The sequence below is a fragment of the Mesocricetus auratus genome, unplaced genomic scaffold (genome assembly GCF_017639785.1).
Source record: "Mesocricetus auratus isolate SY011 unplaced genomic scaffold, BCM_Maur_2.0 Super-Scaffold_100022, whole genome shotgun sequence".
NCBI lineage: Eukaryota > Metazoa > Chordata > Mammalia > Rodentia > Cricetidae > Mesocricetus > Mesocricetus auratus.
The window spans coordinates 18,116,978-18,132,254 of record NW_024429203.1 but is presented as its reverse complement, the minus strand read 5'-3'; the positions used below and the strand labels follow the sequence as shown (position 1 = coordinate 18,132,254).

The 15,277-nt window shown below is 36.5% G+C and overlaps 1 pseudogene; it reads left to right on the top strand.

Annotated features, from left to right (window-relative positions):
* Nucleotides 1-9,835: 9,835 nt before the first annotated feature.
* On the top strand, nt 9,836-11,438 carry LOC101843850 (annotated as a pseudogene).
* The last annotated feature ends 3,839 nt before the right edge of the window (nt 11,439-15,277 follow it).

Here is a 15,277-nt window from a genome sequence, read left to right as displayed (position 1 = left end):
CTTATTATTTGTTTTTTCTGTATTTTTTCTTTTTTTCCATTTTTAAATTTTATTTAATTTAGAAACAAGCTTCAATCCCAGGTTTCTAACCCTCCCCTGCTCCCCTTCCTCCCCCAACCACCCCCACCCATCCCATTCCCCTTCCACTCTCCAGGGAGGGTTAGGCCCTCCATGGGGAAACGTCAAAGTCTGTCATATTATTCCCCCTGTGTCCATTATGAGACAACATCCATCCATTTGTAATGGGCTCCAAAATTCCATTTGTATGCCAGGGCTAAATACTGGTTTACTATCCAAGGTCCCATAGATTACCATGGCCTCCTCACAGACAGCCACATTCAGGGAGCTCTGGGTCAGTCCCATGCTAGCCTGTCAGCCTTCTTTTTATAAAGAAGAGAGCATACTGAATGTCTTTTACTCTCTTTTCCCATTCAGTTCCTTTTTGTTGTTCTTGAAAACAAGGATTTTAAACATCTTACTCCTCTTGGGATATAATCAGTTTCTTTAGTAAGACCCCATAGCTCCTGATGGCATCTGTCTTAATTGGTACTCTAGTCTACACCTCTCCTCCTAGTTTTCCATTATTTGTCTTATTTGACACTTCTTGGGTATTGTTTATGATAGTCATATTGTTGTAACTTGGCTTGGGGGCAGCTGTTTTTATTAAATTCGTGGTAAAATTATGCAAGTAAAATTGTTTCACAACTATCTATGTACATATTGTAGATGTCAATGAGACTACCAGAGTGCAAGTTCTTTGCTTGATCTGCTCTTTAATTTTCCTTTCCTTTTGAGAAAAATATTTTTAGAAACATTAGTGTCATATATTTTAATTTCCAGGAGTATTTTAGTGCTTCTTAGATACTTTTACAAAATCAGCACTTTAAACAGTACTAGGAATCCTACCACTGACTATATTACACACTTTAGAAACACTGGGGAATATATATTAATTCTGGCTCTTGATTTCCCTGGAGATGAATCTTATGTGATGAGACTCCAGGTAATAACTCCCACTATTCTTTTCATGACCAATCTCTTGTTATCTGTTCCTAACATATAAAATGTTCGCAAGAACTGATATTTGTAGTGGAACAACAAATGACCTTGAGAATCAGCTTTGAGGAATAGTGGCTCAACAGATAATTCTTACACTCCGTCCCTCACATATTCAAAGCCGTTTTTCTTTATAGAGTGAAAGAGAAAGAAAGCACCCAAGATTGACTGTCTGGAAAGGTGGAGAGGTATGTTTAAAGACATTTCCTTAACTGTTAAAAACCTTCAGACTCGGGTGGGGGTAGAATAGGGGGAAGAGGGAATCATAGGATCGAAGACAGATCAGGCACCAGAGTGACCTCCAGTGATCTAAAGGTATAACACCAATTGGCCAGCTAAGCAATAGTGGAGGGACCACCTCGAATGCCCATTCCTGATAATGAACTTGATGTCTATAACCATCCAGGAGCCTTCATCCTGTGACTGATGGAAGCAGAGGCAAACACACAATTAAGCGCTGAACTGAACCCAAGGAACCCAGTGACAGAGAGAGGAGTGATGAGCAAATTGGCAAAGGATGGGCTGGCAAAACCAGCAGAGACAGCTGATCTGAACAGGGGAGTGCTCTTGGACCCCAGACCGACAGTGGGGAGGCCAGCATGGGACTGATCTGGACCCCCAAATGTGAGTGTCAGTGAGAAGGCCTGGACAACCTATGGGGCCCTGAGCTGTGGATCAGTGTCTATCCCTGGTATACAAACTGTCTTCATGTGCCTATAGCACAAAGAGAGATGCTCTCTCAGCCTGGACTCTTAGGGGAGTGCCTGGACCCTACCAAGAGTAAAATGACAGACTCTAGATATCCCCTATGTGGAAGGATTTGGCAATAGGGTGGGAGGGAGGGGGGGAAGGGGAGTGCGGGAGGATGGGAGGGAGAGGGAACTGGGATTGACATGTAAAACAAGCTATTTAAAATTAAAATAAAAAATGATAAAAAAAAACCTTCAGACTCTTTTATTCTGTCCTAGGTTCTCATGTTAATAGACTAGTCTCTCTGTCTCTATCCCTGTCTGTATATTAGAATGCAGCTCTTTGCAACTGCCCCAGTGACATGCCTGCCTGCCTGCCTGCCTGCCTGCTAGATGCTATATTATGGACCATTTGAGCATGAACTAAAAATGTGGAACTCTAATAAAGATCACAAGTAAATTATTGTTTCTTTAAGTTTTTTGGTCATGATGTTTCTTCACCACAAACTGCCTGTAACTCTTTATATGTGGGTGTGGTCTTTTGAGGTTTCTCTCATTCCCTGTTGTCATGTACAGAAACCAGTTAATATCCAGACCTCTTGATTTCCACAGTTTCCCTTAGCATTCTCCAATACTTTATAATGTAGAATAACAACAAACTCTTTTGTGTACACTCATTTAAGCTTAATGTGATTGTTTACAGTAATTTTGAAGCAGATTGTTAACATAGCTGGTTGAATAATTTTTAATTCAAGACATGATATTAATTACTATAAACATACCTTAATGAGGAAGAAAATGTGATTTATAATAATTAAAATAATAAATACAATAATAAAATATATTTAAGTAAATGATATCTCAGAACATATGAAGCATAAAAGTGAGCATTAAATGTACCAGATCCTGTTATTATACATTATGACTTCCAGTTTAGTGTTTCTATGGGATGCCCAAGTGAGCGAGTGTGTGGATCTCTGATTCCTGTTCCATTTTTGGGTTCTTTTCCTTCTGTTTATCATGTCGAAATTCAGTGAAACAGTTTTTCTGTCTCATAATAAGTGAATTAATGAAACTTAGAGAATAAGTTAAAAGTTTCAACAATTGTACTGTCACTTATTATTCCTGCTTGGATGGGAAAAGTAAGTTTTCTCCAATAGAGTTGCACTGGAATATCACCCACTCCAGAACAGGCCTCATGTTGAGGAGTAGTTGATCAACATGTAATGGGCACCACAATTTTGTTTTGTGTGTGTGAGTGACTTATTTTTGTGGATACATTCTGATGGTTTTATGGGAAGAGGGACATTGGTTTATTATTTTTTCTTAGCTTTGGGAGGATGTTGTTATGTTGATTTTTGTTTGTTTATTGAAAAAGAACTAAAATTTGGTTGGGAAAAGAGGGGAGAAATATGGAATAACTAAGGAGAGAGGAAGAATATGATCAAATATATTTAAACTTTAAAGATGTTTTAAATAATGAAAATACTTTTGTTAGTGTTTTCATTGTATACACTTTTATTGCTTATGAAAAAAATGTTTATTACAACAACAACAACAAAATTGTGTTAAAGTAAGGAGTAAAACATAAATGAAGATTGTAAATTTTACCTGTGAGCACACTCAATGTTTTTTCATTATCAGTCATGTCATATGATACTTGGGCCAAAACAGAAGAATGTTTTACTTTTTATCTTAATCTAAATTACCTTTGTTGATATCATCCCCTGAGTAAGGAGTGTATCAGAGTGGCTGTGGTAATCCATATATTATTTACTCCTGTGTCTTGTTTGCCCTCCTATGCCCTTATAGACTGTAGACTTCTGAAGAGCAGATCATTTGTTTCTTTGTCTCTCTATTCTGAAGGCCACAGGAAACTGTATGCTTAACACTTTCAAATTGGTTTTAATACTGGTCTATAAAACATCCTGACAATATCTACTTGAATCATTATCAGCAAATAAATATTCATTACCATTTATAATAAATGTCATAGCAATTTTGCTATCTTTTGCTGTTTAAAGAGAGTGTTAAACAAACAGAATTAAAGTTAGCAACTTACATATTTAAATTAGAATCTATTTGAATTCATATAACTTTGAGATCCTGGTCTCTAGTTTCACCTGTATTTTGTAACTATCTTATATAACAAATTGTCTATTAAAACCTTGCTTCTTCAGTCATCAAAAGTCTCCCAACCAAAAAAAGTCCAGGTCCAGATGGCCTCAGTGCAGAATTCTACCAGAAATTCAAAGAACAGCTTATACCAATTCTTCTCAAAGTGTTCCACACAATAAAAGCAGAAGGGTCTTTGCCAAACTCTTTCTATGAGGCTTCAATAACCTTGATCCCCAAGCCACACAAAGATACAACTAAGAAAGAGAACTTCAGACCAATATCCCTCATGAACATTGATGCAAAAATACACAATAAAATACTGGCAAATCGGATCCAAGAACACATCAAAACAATCATTCACCACGATCAAGTAGGTTTCATCCCAGGGATGCAAGGATGGTTCAACATACGAAAATCCATCAACGTAATCCACCATATAAACAAGCTGAAAAACAAAAATCACATGATCATCTCACTAGATGCTGAAAAAGCCTTTGACAAAATCCAACACCCCTTCATGATAAAGGTCTTGGAGAGATCTGGGATAACAGGGACATACTTAAACATAATAAAAGCTATATACAGTAAACCAACAGCCAACATCAAACTAAATGGACAGAAACTCAACGCAATTCCTCTAAAATCAGGAACAAAACAAGGCTGTCCACTCTCTCCATACCTTTTCAACATGGTACTTGAAGTTCTAGCTATTGCCATATGAAAACAAAGGGGGATCAAGGGGATACAAATTGGGAAGGAAGAGGTCAAACTTTCACTGTTTGCAGACGATATGATAGTTTACATCAATGACCCAAAGAACTCTACCAGGGAACTCTTACAGCTGATTAACACCTTCAGCAAAGTGGCAGGCTACAAGATCAACTCAAGTAAATCAGTAGCCCTACTATAATATATACAGATGATAAAAGGGCTGAAAAAGAAATCAGAGAAACATCACCCTTTACAATTGCCACAAACAACATAAAAATACCTTGGGGTAACGCTAACCAAACAAGTGAAAGACCTGTATCGTAAGAACTTTGAATCTTTAAAGAAAGAAATTAAAGAAGCCCTCAGAAAATGGAAAGATCTCCCATGCTCTTGGATAGGTAGGATCAATGTAGTAAAAATGGCAATACTGCCAAAAGCAATCTACAGATTCAATGCAATCCCCATTAAAAACCAGCACAATTCTTCACAGACCCTGAAAGAACAATAATCAATTTTGTATGGAAAAACAAAAGACCCAGGATAGCCAAAACAACCCTGTTCAACAAGGCAACGTCCGGAGGCATCACCATCCCTGACCTCAAGCTCTATTATAGAGCTATAGTCCTGAAAACAGCTTGGTATTGGCACAAAAATAGACAGGTAGACCAATGGAATCGAATTGAAAACCCAGGTATTAACCCACACATGTACGAACATCTGATCTTTGACAAAGAAGCTAAAAATATACAATGGAATAAAGAAAGCATCTTCAACAAATGGTGCTGGCATAATTGGAGACTGGCATGTAGAAGAATGCGGATCGATCCATGTTTATCGCTATGCACAAAACTTAAGTCCAAATGGATCAAAGACCTCAACATAAATCCAGCCACACTGAACCTCTTAGAAGAGAGAGTCGGTGGTACCCTTGAACGAATTGGTACAGGAGACAGCTTCCTGAACATAACACCAGTAGCACAGACAGTGAGATCAACAATTAATAAATGGGACCTCCTGAAACTGAGAAGCTTCTGTAAGGCAAAGGACACAGTCAGCAAGACAAAAAGGCAGCCCACAGAATGGGAAAAAATATTCACTAATCCCACATCTGACAGAGGGTTGATCTCCAAAATTTACAAAGAACTCAAGAAGCAAGTCTCCAAAACTTCAAAGGACCCAATTAAAAAGTGGGCTGCAGAACTTAATAGAGAGTTTTCAATAGAGGACTCTAAAATGGCTGAGAGGCACTTGAGAAAGTGCTCAACATCCTTAGCCATGCGGGAAATGCAAATCAAAACAACTCTGAGATACCATCTCACTCCTGTCAGAATGGCTAAAATCAAAAACACCAATGACAATTTATGCTGGAGAGGATGTGGTGAAAGGGGGACACTCCTCCATTGCTGGTGGGAGTGCCAACTGGTTCAGCCACTTTGGAAATCAGTATGGAGATTCCTCAGAAAAATGGGAATAAACCTACCACAAGACCCAGCAACTCCACTCTTAGGCATATAACCAAAAGATGCCCATTCATACAACAAAGATGTTTGTTCCACTATGTTCATAGCAGCTTTATTTGTAATAGCCAGAACTTGGAAGCAACCTAGATGTATGTCCCTCAACAGAAGAGTGGATAGAGAAAATGTGGTACATCTACACAATGGAGTACTATTCAGCAGAAACAAATAATGGAATCATGAGATTCGCAGGCAAATGGATGACACTAGAAGAAACCATCCTGAGTGAGGTAACCCAGTCACAAAAAGAGAAACATGGCATGTACTCTCTCATATATGGATTTTAGACATAGATCTGGGGAGTGCCAGCCTACAATCCTATGGCCAGAGAGTCTGGGAAACAGAAACCTCATTTAGTGGCTAATCGAAGAAGAGGCAGACTCCCTTGGTTAAGTAATGAGCTGAACTCAAGAAAGCCAGTAACAGAGAGGGAGGACTGATGATCAAAGGGATTAAGACTGGGCTGGTTTAACCCCCAGAAACAGCTGACCAGACAAAGGTTAACTCTTGAATCCCAAGCATTAGCCTGGGAAGCCAGCATGGGACTGATCAAGACCCCCTGAATCTGGGTGTCAGTGAAGAGGCCTAGGGAATCTATTGAGCATTGGGCAGCAGATCAGTACCCATCCCAAGTATACACACGGACTTTGGACTCCCATAGAACAATGTGAGGTGCACTCTCACCCTGAACTCTTGGGGAAGGGTCTAGGCCCTGCCCTATATGAAATGACACACTATGCACACCCCCATGGAGGGCCTCACCCTCCCTGGAGAAATGAGGGGATAACGGAGGGGGGGCACGGGAGGAAGGGAGGGAATGGGAGAGGGACCTGGAACTGACTTGTGAAGCAACCTTGTTTCTTATCTAAATTTAAACTGGAAAATAAAATTTAAAAAAAAACCTTGCTTCTTTAGTTTCTTCATTTATTTTTTGTAGGTAGTAATAGTGAATGAATTAAAATTATATATGTATATTAAATAGCTATGAATCTTTGGGTTTCTTTTCCTATAATAGAAATTTCACTGATTCAAAAAATATTGTTAAACCTCAAGGACATTTTACTATGATAAATAAGTCAGTTTTAAAAGGGAAAAGATGACAGAGATCCACTCACATGAATTTTCTATAGAAGGAAAACTCACTGAGCCAGAAACTACAATAATGGTTTTCAGAACCTGGGGAGAGAAGATACATGTTACACAAATTCAATGAGTTCATAGTCTCAAGTATGTCAGGTGAAACAGTTATTTATTTTGACATACTCAAAAGAATATTCTGTTTAGTATCATGCTGAATGTTTAAAACATGATATTGCATAATGGAGGCTATTTGACAGTAAATATAATATCAGATATTCTTACAAAAATACAGATAAACACAAACACAAACTTGGGGAGGTGATAAATACATTAGTTTTATTGTTAATGTTGCTGGTGAGATGAATATTTAAAAAGTCTAAACCAATGAAATTATATATGCTAAATATACTTGCTTTTTTACTCCTCAATAACATTTTCTTATGATTTATTCATATTTAAGATGTCTGTGGCAATAGCAGCCTAAGATAACTGATGGAAAGATGGTATTGAGGATTCTCCACCAAGGACATATGCGCACGATCATTAATGTTAGACAAGGATAGCTGAACAGAAGGCAATGGAATTAAGCATGCTTGCTAGAACTGGGCTGCAGGGAAAGTGAGTCAAATAAAATGGATCCAAGTCCACAAATATTGTGATATCTACCATAATTGAGAAAGAGACGATGTGGCTCCTATGACAGAACTTATTATTTCCTGGGACAGTTTTTCAAGAGAGAAAAAACAGCAAAATAGGCCAATTAAAAAACTCAGAGATATAGACATAGAAGGTTGCCTGTCTTGATCTGTCCTTGTTGTTGTAACAGAATACCGCAGGAAGATAATTATAGTGATCAGAGCTGTATTTATCTTTTCATAAGTTTCTGAAGACAGAGAAGGTCAAGAAATAACAAAAACCCCTATAATAGTGATGTGGCAGAAGACAAAAGGACCAAGAGTTCCAAAGAAAGAAGCAGATATAGAAGACCCAGATTAGTCCAATTTTAGGATCCCACACCTATGGTCACTAATCAGCTGTCATAAGAGTATTAATCAGTTTTCCATATGACCTGTGCTGTCAGCTTCTTCAGTACACTAAATCATGCTAAGTTTCTAGCATTCCAATTTTGAAGGCATGTTTTGTCACAGATTATTATTCTCAGCTTTTATAGTAGAGATGTATGTACAAGTATTAAAATAGAAGAGGTATCTTCTTAAAACAAAAGTTGTTCAGAAACTAATAGTCTGGTGTTGCCATATAATCAAGTGCTTCAAATAGGTATGAGTTAGGAGTATCAAACTATAGTTAATATGAAGCTTTTCCTTCTAGTTTGTAGTTGACCCAGAAAGGGGATAGCTGTCATCTGTGAAAGATGGACAATGGTATCTGCTGAGTCAAAGAAAATGAAGGGTCAAACAAATAACTACAAACTCTCTCATTAAGGTTTATTGGTAATTTTCTTAAAATTTTATAATCTATGCTGTGATTTTTGTTTACTACTATTATCATGACATACTGCTAATTTTCATTTAACAGTTCTCTTCAACAGATTCTGAATTTTTGACATACATAACTATATTCACATATTAGGAGATATTTTTCCAATTTCTTTTTCATTTTTTTAAAATTTAAATTAGAAACAAGCTTGCTTCACATGTCAATTCCAGCTCCCTCTCCCTCCCCTCCTCCCCGCTCCCCCTCACAGGCCCCCCAGTCCCCCTCCCAATCCCAACTCCTATCCCCAGGGAGGGCGAGGCCCTCCATGGGGCAATCTCTAGAGACTGTCATTTCATCCAAGGCAGGTCCTAGGCCATCCCCCAAGAGTCCAGGCTCTCTTGTGGGTTTATGGGCACCCAACGTCCTTTTGTTTGCTAGGGATAAATACCCAAGGCTCCATAGATTGCCTAGACCTCCTCACTGACATCCACATTCAGGGAATCTGGATCATGCCATGCTGTCCTCCCAGCCATCGGTCTGGGTTCCAAGGGCTCCCTCTTGTTCAGGTCAGCTATTTCTGTGGGTTAAACCAGCCAAGTCTTGACCCCTTTGCTCATCAGTCCTCTCTTTCTGTCACTAGAGTCCAGGAGTTCAATCCCACTGCCAGAGAGTCTGGGTAAAAGATCCTTCATTCAATGACTGATGGAAGCAGAGGCAGACACCCACAGCTAAACAAATATTAGTAGATATTTTATCTTTCTAATTTCCAACATACTAGCCATTAAGTTCCTTTTTTGTTGAATCTAGAATAAAGTGGAGAGGTGGCTAATTCTATTATTTTAATGTAAATACATGATTTGTTCACCATTAACTGGAGTTTTGTTATTGATCTCGTTTTATAATAATTTTCCTTTCTCATGAGAAACACTTGAAACACTCAATAGAGTGGTGGAATGTTTTGCATGTGGTAGGAAATGGGTACCAGTAAGCATAATTCTTATGACAAAGTCACAGGTATGTAAACATCTGTAGAAGTATGATCTTACTATCTCCTTTTGTCCAGGACTACAAAATCTCTGACAGATACATAGAAAATAGGATGACAGAGAATTGGAGATACCTAACTATTTGAATTCTGTTTTAAAAATCATTGAGTGACAGGAGAATGGATACCAAAATTTTTCTTCTACTTTAAAAATTCTTCTTACATAGAATTTCCAGAAGAACATGGAAGAAGTAAATCAAAAAAGAATTTTTGAGTTCTTCCTTGCTGGGTTAACAGAGAATTCACAGGTCCAGTTGCCCCTATTCCTAGTCTTCCTAGGAATCTATTTGGTTACAGTTGTGGGAAACCTGGGCATGATCATCTTGATTCTATTTAGTTCTCAGCTGCACACACCCATGCCTTATTTACTCAGTAGTCTGTCCTTTATTGACTGTTGTCAGTCCATTGTCATTACTCCCAAAATGCTGGTGAACTTTGTGACACAGAAAAATGTCATCCCCTACCCAGAATGCAATGCTCAGTTCTACTTCTTCTGTGTTTTTGCTGTTGCTGAATGTAGCATGTTGGCTGCAATGGCATAGGACCACTATGTGGCTATCTCTAACCCTTTGCTTTACAAAGTAACCATGTCCTATCAGGTCTGTTTTTGGATGATAGCTGGGGTATATGGCATGGGCTTAATAAGTGCCACAATTCACACTGTCTTTATGCTAAGATTGCATTTTTGTAAGGCTAATAAAATAAACCATTTCTTCTGTGATCTTTTTCCATTACTAGAGCTCTCTTGCTCTAATACTTCTATCAATGAAGTACTAGCACGGTCCTTTGGTTCATTTAACATTCTTCTACCAGCTGTGACCATCCTTAGTTCTTATGTCTTCATCATTGTCAGCATCCTCCACATTCAATCCACTGAAGGCAGATCCAAGGCCTTCAGCACCTGCAGCTCCCACAATCTTGGCTGTTGCTGTTTTCTTTGGTTCTACAGGTTTCATGTACCTCCATCCATCATCAGCCAGCTCTCTGGGCCAAAGTAAATTGATATCTGTGTTTTATATCACTGTAGTTCCTATGTTGAATCCCATGATCTACAGCCTGAGAAATAAAGATGTCAATGTTGTTATAAAAATGTTAATGCAAAAGATAAATTTCTACTCAAAAAAGAAGAGGTTCCGTTAGCAATAGAATATAGTGTGGCATTACACTGCTTTACTTAATCTAATGGCTCTCAAATGCACAACTATTTTGAATCTTTATAGTTTTACAGTTTAATCTTTTATAAAGCACTTCCATTCTCTGCCTGCTACCTGAAGAGATCTATATGCATCAAGTTTTTCATAGAAGTAAGAGTTGTATAGTAAATAAATTTTAAGAGATGGAAAAATAATTTTCAGAATATATTAATGGTTTTAAGCTACAGTGTATCTGCAATATAACATGATTTCTAAATATTATAATGAAAGAGAATGTAATGACACTGGATTAATTAATGTAACTGAGTATAGAATATTTAAAGTTGATATAATTTTAAAAGTCAGTAAGTCTAGATGTAGAATAGGAACAAATTATATACATATGTGGAAGTGACTTTTAGAAGAGCTAGAAATTAAATTGGAAAATTGAAACTATTCTGAGGAGATTCATGTTTTACTTGGGGATAATATTAAGATTATCAATAAGGTTTGCTTTTTGTCATAAACATATTGAAATCTTTGCATTGGTAAATTTTTATTACTGTTGTAATCATATTTGATATCTTGGATGAGTAATAGTATTGGAAAATAATTAATTCATATATCATACTCCCATGTGTTTGATATCTGATTGAAAAGCAATGCACACTACTCTCTTGGAAATGAAGGCACTTATGGGCAGACAAGTTGACTTAGAGGGTACAGACACTGATGATTTTCCATCCTCAGAATCTACATGGTGGAAGGAGAGAACAGGCTCTGAAATGTTATTCTCTGGCATCCAAAAGTGAGCCATGGCATAGACCTGTGTGAATAAATATCATGTAAACAAGCACAATAATAATAGCAATTAATAAAGTATTTTTAAAAGAAGTTAAAGGACTTGCCAATAGTATATGTGTATGATAAATATAAAGATATTCAAGAAGAAATTTTTGTGCTGAGCATTAATTACATTCAGAGTTTTCAGATCCCATTGACTATAACCTATTAAGATACATATTTTTAACATCATGCCGTAATGATTTTCCTTTAAATTCTTTAATAACTGAAAATAGGCAAAGGTTGCTTTCAGTACTTCTTTGGGTCTTATAAGATTTTATTTTATACGTGAAATGAACTAATTGGATGTAACAAATCTATTCATAAGACTGTTATGCTTGTTATATTTACCTTATTAAATATTTAAAAATTACTATAGTGATTTCTTTAATTAATAAAATTTTCTTCAGGGCTTCAAAGATGGCTCAGTGGTTAAGAGCACTGGCTGTTCTTCCAGAGGTACTGCGTTCAGTTCCCAGAAATCACAGGGTGGCTCACAAAAATCTGTAATAAGATCTGGTGCCCTCTTCAGGATTGCAGGCATACGTGTAGGCAGAACACTGTATATATAATAAATAAATAAATCTTTTTATTAAAAGAGCACATGTTACTTTAAAATATTTATTTCAAATTATGTCAGAACTATTTAAAAATTCCAGTATATAAGGATTTTTTCTCTTGTATTTTAGTAGATTAACTTCTTGATATTTGGTGCTACTTGCTCATATTTTATGTCATTTGCATTTCATTGTTTTAATTTTAGAAATTCAACTAACATACGTTTTAATATAAAGACATATAATTGTTTGACACAGGAAAACTAGCATATATAAAGCTTCTACTGATGCACTAATATAAGACATAGCAGGCTTCAAACAAGGTAGCAGCAAGCAGAAAATGCATCATAGCTTAGTGTAAAATGGTATTAATCAAGTTCAAAAAATTAAAGTAAGAAAAAGATAATCAGAATTTAACTTTCAGTGCAGTAACTAGTATTCTTTTTTTAATAATTATTAGAAGACTACCAAAAATCATGTGTATATGGAATATACACAAGGAAGCACCTGAAATACATACATAAAATGCTCAAAAATAGAGAGTGCATTATTTAGTGGTAATATAATTTAATATAATTTATTATGCTTTAAAAATTGTAAAAAGATAAATCAACCATGCTCTAGTGAAATTCCACACATGCAAGAATGTGTGAGGCAGGAAAATTGGGCTTGATAGGAGGAAAAAAAAGACATAAATTTGTGTGGATAGGGAAAGATAAGGGATAGGAGGTATCAGATAGGAGTGGATGGAATATGTGTCTATTATCAAAACACACTACAAAATCCTCAAATACTTATTGAAATGTCTAAAATTTCATCAGTGGAAGTGAATATGAAAGGCTGACATAATTAATCACTTTTTACTAACTTGGAAGTTAGATGAAAACTGCTTTTATTTAACTCTCAGGTAAGATTTTGAAGTAAAATAACTTTGGGGTTCTTTAATACTGTCCAAGTGCATGTGGTAGATGTCCACACAGGCAAAAACTTCATGGGAAAGGCTCCTTTGAGAATTTCAAAACTTTTGTTGTAAACTTTTGTGTGGTATGAATAGCATCAGTATTATTTGTTGGAATTTTGATTGTATAATACACATTTATACAAATGAAACTGATATACTAGCATTCATTTTTGTCAAATTACAAATCATCAAATTTTAGTGTGCTTGCAATGCTCATGAGTCATCTCCACATTCTAATTGTAGAATATTTTCATCACCACTTCAAAAAAATTCCTGGACCCATTACCAGTGATACACAGGGACGTATTTTCCTTAGCAGCATGTCCTTGTTGTTCTCCGTTCCTATGGATTTGCTTATCACTGGAGTTTATAACGTGCTTCTTCTTCTTTGGAATATATTTTCCTTGGCATGCAGTGTTCTTTCAGCCAGTCCCATGTCTGTGCTCTATTTCCCATTGTAGCATAACACTCCATGTCAAGGGTAGATGAAGTAGACCTTTGTGTTTATCACTGCATGGACAGCTGCAAGATGGTCTTCTATATTTGACAGAGAAGCTACACACTTCTGAAATGTTGACAGTATGTGGCATAAACAGTAATCACACAGTGACAACTCTGGCTTACATTCCAACACGATAAGAGAAATTTCATAAAGCCACACACAAGATGAAAAGTTATGGGCAAGTAATTACCAATTGATTGCTAAGACATGGAGAATCTGCCTTCTCGAGGGATGAGTCACCTTATAGTTTATCCACCTAAAGCAGTCTGCTGTAAACACACACACACACACACACACACACACACACACACACACATACGCACACATACACACCACTAAATTGACCCTAAGTCCAGCATGTATGTATGTATATATGTGTATGTATGTGTGTGTAAATAATTTTTAAAATGGACATTTATTTGAGAGGAAATTGGGGAATGTAGATGCAAATAGAGTACTCTTCTAGGAAATAATCCAAAAGTCTCCATCAAGTCCTAACTAGAGCAATTAAAGAAAAGAAAGAAAGAAAAAGAGATAAAAATAGCCAAAAATTATTTGTTCGAGGAGACTATAATATTATACATACCACATCTAAATGACTCCACCAGAAATATCCTAGAATTGATGAACAATCTTACAAAAGTGGGAAGATACAAAAAGAGCTAACAAAATTTCAAACCCTTTCTGTATATCGGTATATATCACATTGAATTATGTAAGGAAACTCACTCACTACAACTTCAGGAAACAAAAACCAAACAAACAAACAAAAAGAAATCAATCAACTCCACAACACAAAAATAAAAAAGAAGAGATAGATATTGTGGATCAAGCTAATGGTCAGATAATCAAAGAAGTCAAACCAGTAGTTTTACCTCTACTCAGACTGACACAATCATGCCCTCAATGTGGTTGAAGACCAAAATGCCCTCAATTGACTATCTGTTCCTATCTTCTGTACTGCAAGTACTGGGATTAATGTTGTGTGATCCAACGTATTGAGCTCACCTTTGTGTGAGCTGTTTCTCTTTTAGACTGGATCAATTTCATGTAGCTTAGTGTGGCCTTGAACCAACAGATCTATCTCTTTGTCTCTTGAGTCGTCAGATTAAAGGTATGTATTACGACTGCCTCACCTCTATTGCTTGTGGCTAGCTTCACATTCTGTACCCTCAGGCAAACTTTAATAAATCATACATAATGTATCATCACACAACCATTCCTAATGTATGTCAATGGTGAAATGTTATTTCTATGAGTGAGTAAATAAGAGAAGGCATTACAAGTTGGAAGATACTCCTTTGTCATGACCAGCTGAAGTTCACTTTGTGACTGAACATCCTACCAAAAAACAGATTCAATCCCCATGACATTTTCACAGAAATACAAGAACAATCTTAAAATTCATAGGGAAGAGCAAAGGATCCAGGATAGTCAAAGAATTTCTGGATTAAACAAATAATATTGACACAATAATATGACTGGTTTTCAGTTTCACCACAGACACACAGAAAATGGAAGCTTTTTCATTGTTTATACAAAGTTTGTAAATTCAGTCAAACTTTTGTGATAATCTTGCATGCTTGAAGTTGTTTTTATTGTTATTTTCTTCTAATGGGTATTATTAT